Source organism: Cynara cardunculus (assembly GCF_001531365.2).
Source record: "Cynara cardunculus var. scolymus isolate 2C chromosome LG 14, CcrdV1, whole genome shotgun sequence".
In the NCBI taxonomy this organism is placed as follows: Eukaryota; Viridiplantae; Streptophyta; class Magnoliopsida; order Asterales; family Asteraceae; genus Cynara; species Cynara cardunculus.
In genome coordinates this window covers 13,104,738-13,116,368 of record NC_037541.1, presented here as the reverse complement: position 1 = coordinate 13,116,368, position 11,631 = coordinate 13,104,738, and positions in this window count along the sequence as shown.

The following is an 11,631-nucleotide window of genomic DNA, read 5'->3' as shown; positions in this document are numbered from 1 at the left end:
AACAATTACCAAACAATTATATTCCATTTTGCATTATATCATGAGAACCTCTTAATCATTCTGCACCAAATCATTCAGCAATTGACAAACAGCCCCTTAGTTGACTTGTTCAACAGGTAACTGGTTAACTTCAAATGACATGGCAAAAAAAGTCCACATTATTAACTAATTTCCATGTCATCAAAATAATTATTATGAAGGTTTCTTAATCAATCCGCATACGATGAACATGAACAACCGAATAAAACTTGGAGGTGGATGAACGAGAAAACGAAACAAAAATAGAACAGAACCCGTATTTCTTTTATAAATCATGAACTTTATGATATACAATAAAAAAAACACCTAATCATTCATACAAAACCATTTTTTTGTTTGATGGCTTTTTTGAGTCCATTGAATCGATCTGTTGAAGATTCCATCGTCATTGAATATTACAGTTCGTTGAATCAAACCCTCCATTGAAGTTTCCTTCGAGTTTTACGTTTTTTATTTAATTAGCAAAAACCCAGATTCATACAGTTCTTTCTTAATATAACAGACGCAACAAGTGATCCAGATAGATGGAGATGCATTATTAAATAATCCATGTCATTATTAGCAAGTTAACAGGTCAATCAGATTTTTAAATAAATAAAAACTTTGCTCCAAACTGTTAAATGATGATTTTAAAAGTTAGTTTCCTAAAATAGGAATCATGTGAAAGTTTGTTCCATTTTGATGCAATTTTCTCATTATCTTATATGAAGTTTTTTTTTTAAAAGTGTGTTGGGATAATAAAATTATAAAATATTTTAATAATATAATTAATGTTGAAATCTCCATGATAGAGTATATACCGAAGTTAGAAGTTAACTGTATTTTTTTTTAGAAATTTAACTTTTTATTCTCCATTTTAAATAAATCATACGATACTGTTGGAGATATTATAAAGTTCTAGTCATGAAACCAGTTATTAATCTGATTGCATAATCGAAGTCGGAATTGGTACAAAACCAATACCAACATTTATGAACCGAAAAAAATGGTATCAATTAGATTGATGCCAAGTACAGTTGGCTTGAATACGTGTTTTTAAAATAATTTATAATTATTTTGATCTGAATTACTGATATTCGATAAAGAAGACAACGTAAAAAATGGATCTATTGTATTTATTTTTATATTTAAAAAAATTAAGGGCAGATTGTAAAAAAAACGTACTTTAACTTGATTCCTATTTTAGTAACATATTTTCAAAACTTCTATTTTTGGTACCTAACATGTAAGGTTTTAAACATTTAAGTATCTGGGTAAAGAGTTGAAGCATTAACCGGTTATCATGCTGATGTGACGAGTGATGTGGTATCCAACTCAGTATTATTTGCTGACGTGGTTAGTGACATGAATTTTTTTTTAATCTAAATTAGTCTTCAATACTTAAATGTTTAAAACTTTACATTTTAATTACCAAAATGAAAGTTTTGAAAGTACGTTACATATGAATCAAGTTAAAATATGTTACTTTTTCATGCGGTTTATAACATTCCAAATTTCATCTATTTATAGAAATTAAATGTTTATTGCAATAATAGTTTTTTTAATCATATTTACCATATAAATTGTTTATCAAAACTTAAAATTTACATAAAGAAAATGTTTGTTGGTTAATTCGATTGGACACATCATTCGATAAATTTATCTGTTTTGATCAGAACCAGTTACGTAACTAATCTGTATAAGCGGTCCACTTTGAATCTGTATAATCAAATCATCACTAAAATTAAAGATAATCAAGACAATTTATATTTATCATAATAATTAAAGAGTGTTTGATTAGAGGTATTAAGCAGTATAAATAAAAGAAACTATTTGGTATTATTTATATCTATACTATATTATAAAGCATCTGACAAAAACTCTTAAAAACCATTTTTTATGCATGAAGTACTGTTTATTGATGCATATTACTTAAAATTCAAGATCATAAGTAAATTATGCATAAATACAACTTATTAAGCTTCATATTTGAATTCGTGTAATTAACTGTGGATAAATATAATCAAATATAGGATAAAATTCTCATTTTAAATATATTTAAAATATAATTAGAAAGATGTTGAGTTATAACAGAATACTTAGTTATTATTTTTATAAAAACTATATTATTAAATCAAAAATAAATTACTTCGTCATTAAACCCAAAGTAAATTATAATAAAAAATTGAATTAAAGAAATTATACAAAAAAATGAGAAATTTTATATATTTTTAAAATTTTATGATATCTTCAAATTTATATTAAAAAACATTATTGTTTGCTCAAAACCACATAAATTCATATTATAACATCGACATAGACCAAAAAAATAAAACGAAACATTAAAATCGAGATATATCTCGTTGCATTGTGCGAGTACCCTTCTAGTATAATATAATGAGCTCATTATCTCATAAGCCCAAAATTTTCATTCCATATTAAATTGAGAAAAATGAAAATTCATTCCCATTTTCATTTTTATTCCTCCGCATGAACCAAACAACACCTAAGTTTTTTTTTTAAAACAATGGCTTAAATATTTTTCTAAATATAATTATTTTAATTTTTGAAAATAAAAAAAAATAAAAATCATATTTAATAATAACCGTTACGGATGTACGGGAAAAAAAATAGTGATATATTTGGCTTTGATTTTCATCCGTTCGATCGAATCTAAAAGTAATCTCAACTGTTTAAAATAAGAATAAAACGTTTGTTATAAGATATTTTGACTTTACATATCAGTATAATTGTTTTTATGTTTTATATATGTTTGATTATAAAATAACTGTATATTATTATACTGTAAATACTACCATCCTTTTTACTAGGTGTGTAAATGATACAAGACAACTCACGAGCTATTCGAGATCGACTCGGTCAAAACTCGGTCAACATTCAACTCGAATAGGCTCGACTCAACATAAGCTCGACTCAAAAAGCTTGTGGAATACTCGATTTTTTCTTATATAATTAGTTTTAATATATAATAAGTTTTATAATTTTTAAGAGAATACCCTAAAATTTCATAAATTTCAATGGGTGAGATTGGTTCGAGTTCGAGTTAAAATTCGAGCTTATAAAATTGCAGTCGAGTTCGAGTTAAATTTTGTTTTTAAGGGTGTGTTTGGTATCGGAACATAACAAGACATGATAGGACTGGACTGGACATGACATGACAGGATAGAACAACTGTTCAACGTTTGGTAAGATAGAACTGGACAGAACAAAACACAACACGTAAAATGACTAATTTACTCCTGATGAGTTGTTTATTTTAATTAATTTATGTAATTTATTAATTTATAATAGAATAACTATTTTTTATAACAAAATATATCATTTGAAGTTTTCGTCAAAACAATTAAAATGACACCAAATAAAAAGTTTATGTAGTTTTTTATTTTTATTTTTATCTCTTTTCTACATTATTTTTATTATTAATATATAATAAATTACATAAATTAATTAAAATATAGAAACCGTATAAAAATAATATTTTGAGAACAGTAAAATGAAAATTTAAGAAACATAAAATACAATAAATAAAATTTAAAGAATTAATAAAATGTAAAAAAAAAGACATATTTGATGTTTTAGAAGAGAACTAAGTTCTATTTTGAGGTTATATTGGTAAAATATAAGTCTGTTCGACCTTGTTTTATAGGGTAGGGGCAGAGGCGGACCGCCATATGGGCCTATAGGGGCCCAGACCCCTGTGATTTTTTTCTCAAATACCGTTGAGTAGTTTAGTCGAGAGCTTCTAGAAAACCAAAAATTTCAACCGGCCCCCCCGCCCTCCAATCCCGAGAGGCGACTCACTACTAAGGCGAGACTCGAGAGCGACAGCGACGGCCGATGGGCGACCACTGCAGCGAGCGACCAGGAGCGTATTGCGCAGCGAGCGACCAGGAGCGTATTGCGCAGCGAGCGACCAGCGACCAGCGGAGGCGGAGGCGGAGGCGGAGGCGGAGGCGGAGGCGGCACTCGGACTCGGCGGTCGACGGCCAGCGCCCAGCCGGGCACGTTAACTCCCGGTAAGCCCCTGCTTCTCTCATTCTCTGTTGACTGTTGTTGTTCCTGTTCTGCTTGACTGCTAGACCTAGATTGCTACTGCTTGCTGCTAATGACAGGGGCCGAACCGAACACAAATGTGAAATTTTGCACMTTTTGTTTTGAAATCAAAACCCAAAAGTGGTGATTTACTGATTTAGGTGATTATTAGGTCTAAATTTATGACTTTATGTGGTGATTAATTGATTATGTGGCTGAATTGAAATCATACAGATTGAGTAGAGTTAACAGTTAACAGTTCACTCTTCACTGGTTTCATTTGTTCACTGGTTTGTTCTTTGGTTAACACTTAACAGTCATGGGTTTGTTCTTTACTGATTTAGGTGATTATTAGGTCTAAATTTATGACTTTATGTGGTGATTTAATGGTTATGTGGCTGAAATTGGTTATTTATAGATGCCTTAGGTATTTGCAATCATATATATGTGGAAATTAAGGTCATTCTTGATTTCTTGTACACAGTTAACAGTTAACAGTTCATTGGTTTGTTGCTGTCTTTGAAATCAAAACCCAATTTGTTCTTGAAATGCATTTAAAATTCCATATTTGATATTGATTGTTAGAAAGGGGGCCAGGGGTTGCAGTGGAGACAATATTGATGTAAGAGGACCTTAGACTGTAATTGGATCAGGCAATRTACACTGTTTCTTGCCTCTATAGCACCTTATTTTTCACCCTAAGTCTTGTTCTTTCACCCTATGTCTTGTCATATTCACTAAAACTTTGTCTCTTTATTCTTATTGTTCATTGTATTACCTTCCTRCTACTTGCTTTTTCTTAGTTACTGCAACTTGGATTTTCCAGGTATCGGGCCCCAGAGGTACTTTTTTCTTAGTTACTGCATTTAAATGTGTTACTCCAAATGGATCTTAGCAAGAATTAATCATGACATAGACTTTGTAATGCTATCACATGCTATCTTCTCTCTTTTTATGTGATTTTTGGGGGCATGTGGGAACTGAATGTATGCGGTGCTTTTCGTCTGCAGCGAAGCTGATGAAATTTACAAAATCTGCAGTGTGATAGGCAGCCCAACAAAAAACGCATGGCATGAGGGACTTGAACTGGCAAGTGCAATCAATTATCAGTTTCCAGAGGTTAGTTAATCTTGTCCTTGCCATGCCATCATTAGATGTCAGTTGCTTCTTAAGTTAAACCAAGTATATTTGTCCCAAAACACGAAAGTCCAGAATTTGTTAACAAAGCRACTGTATTTGGAACTAGATGACCTGGCCATTTTTGGAACAATTCCTTATTTGTAGCCTCTTTTAACTCACAAGAATCTGAACTAGGACATTTAGTTCTCTTCCTCAAATTTGTATCTAAATCACGCAATTTTCTTTTATGAGGGACATCGACTTGCTTACCATCTCTAATATATCCCAGATTACATGTTGTATCCTCACTTCTCTTTGAGTGTTTTACTGATGACCCAAGCCTAGTTCGACAAGCCACAGGTGAAAAGGTATTCACTTCCTGTTGTGTTCTCCCAAGTGGCTTACATTTGTCTGGTTTTACTAAACCATATATTCTGTAACCACCTTGAATATTTTCCTGTATAGTGTATTTTTGGTCCCTTTAAAATATATAATATATTCCGGCCCCTACGGTTTGAAAGTTTGTGTTCCGCCCCTGGGTAGGGGTGGAACAAACTTGTTCCACTTTATTTCACTTTGTTCCTGTCTGTTCCACATAAAATTCATGCCAAACATGGGACAGGGATCCCTGTCATGTTTTATCATGTCCCTATCCAGTGTACCAAACGCACCCTAACTACTCAGCGAGTTTTCGAGTCGAGTTCGAGCTTGAGGAATTATTATCAAGTTCGAATCGAATATATCAATACTCGAGCTCGACTCGCATCATTTATACCCCTGTTTTTTACAGTTCTAATTATCATGATATCATAATTTTTATATTTATTAATTACTTTTAACATCAAAAAAATATTTTTAAAATCAAAATTAAAATAAAACACGTTTATAATTTATAAATTTTTTCTCATGCAATGCATTTATCGACCGCCGGCAAGATTCGTTGTAAGGTGTTGACCAAAAAGACAAGAAGTAAAAGAGTCAAAGTTGGTCTAACTTCACCAACCAATAGCGATACTTTAATATAAATTACATTTTTAGTCCCTGTGGTTTGTTAAAGTTATTATTTTTGCTGTTATGGTTTATAAGTTACGGGTTTAGTCCTTATAGTTTGTAACTCATTGTTATTTTCGTTTTTAGAGTTTATAATTTATTGTTGTTTTAGTCCTTATGGTTTATAACTTTTTACTGTTTTGGTCCCTTATATTTAAAAGATAAGAATTAATCCAGAAACAAAAATAACAATAAATTGTAAAATATAGAGATGAAAACCGTAATTTCTAAAATAGGGGGACGAAAATCAAAATTATTAACAAACCCCGGGAAGGAAAATTGTAATTTAATCTATTTTAAATATTCTTATTTTTTATAATATCTATACTATATTATAAAATATTTGACAAAAACTCTTAAAAACTATTTTGTATTTATGAAGTACCGTATATATTGATGCATATTACTTAAAATTCAATATTACAAGTAAATTATGTACAAGTACAACTTATTAAAGCTTCATATTTGAATTCGTGTAACTAACTGCGGATAAACATAATTAAATAGAGGATAAACATCTTATTTTAAAATATAATAAATTTAAAATATAATTAGAATAATTATCAAATTCTAACAAAATAATTAAATATTATCATTATAAGAAAATTATATTATTAAACCAGATATAAATTACTTCGTTATTGAACCTAAATTAAATTATAATATAAAAATTGAATTAAAAATTACACAAAAAATGAAGAGTTTAAATAGTTAATTTGACATTAGTATCGATATATTTTTGTCAAGTTTTTATGATATCTTCAAATTTATTTTTTTATTAAAAAATAAAAACATCATCGCTCTTTCAAAATCATATAAAATCATATTATAACATCGAATGAAATAAAGAATAAAATGAAATATTAAAATCAAGATGTATCTTGCTGCATTGCGCGAGTACCTTCTAGTTACAATTTAAAAAGTGTAACAATTACTGATATTGATTTAAGTATAAACAACAAAGTAACCGGTCGTTTATCCAAACGCTTACTCTTTAGGGACGGACTTGGTATGGAGCATACGGTGGCACATGCTACCGTATTATTCCTCCGTCAAAAGATAAAAAAAAATAGCTTCGTAAAAGGTGCGATCATATTAATTTGTTGTGTGTCACCGTATGTATTTAGAAACTACGAGAACAAGTTTTATTTGGTAGAGTTGGTTTGCAAGACTTTTATTCCACCCCAGACTCAAGTTTGAATCATGTTAGTGTCATTTTCTTAGTCAAATGGTGCCACCTTTTGAAAAAAGTTTTGTCATTTTTGGTCCTCTCCATGCTCAATTGAAAAGGTAAGTGATGCAGTAAGCGCTTAAGCGAGTTAAAGTTTAGTAAACGACCCCTAGTTAAATATGAACTCGTTAAATTGAGGTTTTAAAGTCTTGAATGACAGTATCTTTTCACAGTTATTGTTTTTGAATTCAGATATTAAAATGTGCACCTGAACATTGTTTAAGATTGAAACCGATCTGGTTTTTTAAAAATACGAAAATCTCAAAATCCTTGTCATATTCCTCAATGTGAGTGGTTGATTAGAGCAGTTTGGTTTGAAAATTATCCGATCAGCCGACAAAATAATAAAACTTCGAAACTAGTTTTGTTCAAATGAATGTGACTTGTTTATTTAGGAGTACCATTCATCTCCCCAAAAAAAATGAATGTGGGGACGATGATGTCGATGGCCAAAATTAGAGACCGAGGAGGACTGGTATTTATTAAAGATCATGGTAATTGATATTTGATAGATGGTGACTTTCTTAGATGTGTTGTTTGTCAGTTGCTAAATGGTTTGGTGCATAATGATTAAGTGGTCAGAACGGTTAAGATGCTATCATGATATAGTGCAGAATGAAATATAACTGTTTGGTAATTGCTTACAATGAAATTAGGGTGCTGAATGTTAAAAGAGGCCCATGATACAAAATCATTCAGAGGGTTTTAAAATCATTAAAAGACAGAGGGACTGTTTGGCAGTTGCTGAATGGTTTGGTATAGAATGATTAAGTGATCAGAATGATTAAAAGACTCTCATGATATAGTGCAAAATGAAATATAATTGTTTGGTTATTGTTTACAACAAAATTAGGGCGCTGAATGGTTAAGGGAGACACATGATACAAAATCATTCAGAGGATTTTAGAACCATTAAAAAGCAGATTTTTTTTGCCAAACAAGATTCGCCTCTTAATGATTTAGAGGTTGCCTCTTAATGGAAATATTAAGAGGTAAACAAACAACCCCATACTTCTTTTTGCCAAACAAGATTCATCTCTTAACGATTCAGAGTCTGCTTCTTAATGAAACTATTAGGAGATAAACAAACAACCCCTAACAAAATTATTCATAGTTTACTGATTTCTTGAAAATGGAGGACATACCAAAATTTATTTAGAAACATTCAGATCCAATAAATTATTTATTTTAAAGATTTTAACATTAATTATTCTGTCAAAATATTCAATACCAACAATAAAATTTTAAATGAAAGGATGATATATTTAGCTTGATTGATGAGAATAATAAATATATCTTACAGAGCTGATTGTTTTCTATTTTGATTTTACTTGTAAAGCGGGTGATCGTCCTGAAATTAGTCGGCTCGTATAATGGGTTGGATATCCAGGTTAATCAAAATAATAATAATAATAATAATAATAATAATAATAATAATAATAATAATAATAATAATAATAATAATAATAATAATATCTCCTTTTTCAATATGAAAAATTAATGTATTTTAACTTGATTCATATTTTGGGTAACGTACTTTCAAAACTTTCATCTTGGTATCTAAGATGTAAGGTTTTAAACATTTAAGTATCCGGATAACCGATTGAAGACTAATTTTAAATTAAAAAAGACTAATTTAGATTGAAAAAAATCCATTTCACTAACCACGTCAGCAAATAATACTGAGTTGGATATCACATCACTCGTAACATCAGCATGATAACCGGTTAATACTTCAACCAGTTACCCAGATACTTAAATGTTTAAAACTTTACATCTTAGATACTAAAATGAAAGTTTTAAAAGTACGTTATCCAAATAGGAATCAAACTAATGTATGTTATTTTTTCATGAAAAAAATTAATGTCACTAACCACGTCAGCAAATAATACTGAGTTGGATATCACATCACTCGTAACATCAGCATGATAACCGGTTAATGCTTCAACCAGTTACCCAGGTACTCAAATGTTTAAAACTTTACATCTTTGATACTAAAATGGAAGTTTTAAAAGTACGTTATCCAAATAGGAATCAAACTAAACTATGTTATTTTTTTCATGAAAAAAATTAATGTCATTAACCACGTCAGCAAATAACATTGAGTTGAATACCACATCACTCGTTACATCAGCATGATAACCGGTTAATACTTCAACCAGTTATCCATGTACTCAAATGTTTAAAACTTTACATCTTTGATACTAAAATGGAAGTTTTAAAAGTACGTTATCCAAAATAGGAATCAAACTAAAGTATGCTATTTTTTCATGAAAAAAATTTATGTCACTAACCACGTCAGCAAATAATACTGAGTTGGATACCACATCACTCGTAACATCAGCATGATAACCGGTTAATACTTCAACCAGTTACCCATGTACTTAAATATTTAAAACTTTACATCTTATATACTAAAATGAAAGTTTTAAAAGTATGCTATCCAAAATGGGAATCAAACTAAAGTATGCTATTTTTTCATGAAATAAATTCATGTCACTAATCACATCATCAAATAATACTGAGTTGGATACCACATCACTCGTTACATCAACATAAGAACCGGTTAATACTTCAACCAATTACCCGGGTACTTAAATGCTTACAACTTTACATCTTAGATACTAAAATGAAAGTTTTAAAAGTATGTTACCCAAACTATGGATCAAATTAAAGTATGTTATTTTTTCATGTAATTTACCCTTTTTTTTTTATTTTAGATAACTAACTAGTTGAAAATATTTAATAATTTTTTTGGATCTCATATATTTTTTATTTTGATTTTATTAAATTATTCCTTTTTTTTTTTTGTCTTTTTATGTTTGGTTTTTGATCTTTGTAATTTATAATGTCTCTTTCAAGTGTATTTTTTTTAATTTTATTTATAAAATAATATATATATTTTTAAAAATGATGGATGTTTTTTAGGGTTTCTTTTTAAGTACCTGGGTAACCCAATGAAGACTAATTTTAGACTAAAAAAAGACTAATTTTAGATTAAAAAAATTCACGTCACTGACTAGGTCAACAAATAATAACGAGTTGGATACCACATCACTCGCCACATCAGTATGATAACCGGTTAATACTTCAACCAGTTACCCGGGTACTTAAATGTTTAAAACTTTACATCTTAGGTACCAAAACGGAAGTTTTGAAAGTATATTACCCAAAATAGGAATCAAGTTAAAGTACGTTACTTTTTCATGCAATTTGCCCTTTAGATTATGTCCTAATTATTATAATACACTTTTTAAGTCAAACAACTTTTATGGATACAAATACTGTACTTTTTTTGGATAACCAAAAGATGTTTATATATATATATATATATATATATATATATATATCCGACCTTTATACCTTATTTTCAGATGAAATATATTGACTGATCTGATCACTAGACACTATACATCATATGTGGGTCAGATACAGATACTGCTGAGAACATGAAATCAATTGAAAATACTTTTGTGTGGTGTGAAAATTTGTCGTGAGAACCGTGAAGGCATATTTATATTCCGTGAATGTTTCAACCTTCATACTCGTACTGTATCACGACTGAAAAACTGTGTCACAGAAGCCCACACATTTATTCCGCTGAAATTTGTGTTAGAATAGCTTCTGTAGCGACCTTTTTTTTCCCTAGTAATAGACGAAAGGATCGAAGCCTACCTTTATTTATCTATATCAGCTGTCAAGCACGAGCAGATAAAAAGGATTTCAGTGCCCCTCTCTTGATAAGAAGCAGAACCAGCCATCACCTACAACCCTTTCCCGATCTGTCATTACACCTCGAGAACTTATATGAGATTACAGTTACATCCCACGGATTGAATCTGCTTGTTCCTGGATGTTCAATAGGAATCCATCGCTACTATTCCAAATACGTTGCTGGTATAGCTTACATGTTGCAACGAAAGTACAAATTAAATAAATGAAGTTAAATAGCATGAATAAATGGAATACTGATTTACAACCTTGATGAATCGTTAATACAAATGTTCGATTTATAACTTAATAGTTTCATTAAGAGGCAACATCTGAATTTTTAAGAGGTGAATCTTGTTTGGCAAAAAAAAATTATGCCTCTTAATGGTTCTAAAACCTTATGAATTATTTTGTATCATGGGCATCCCTTAACCATTCAGCGCTCTAAT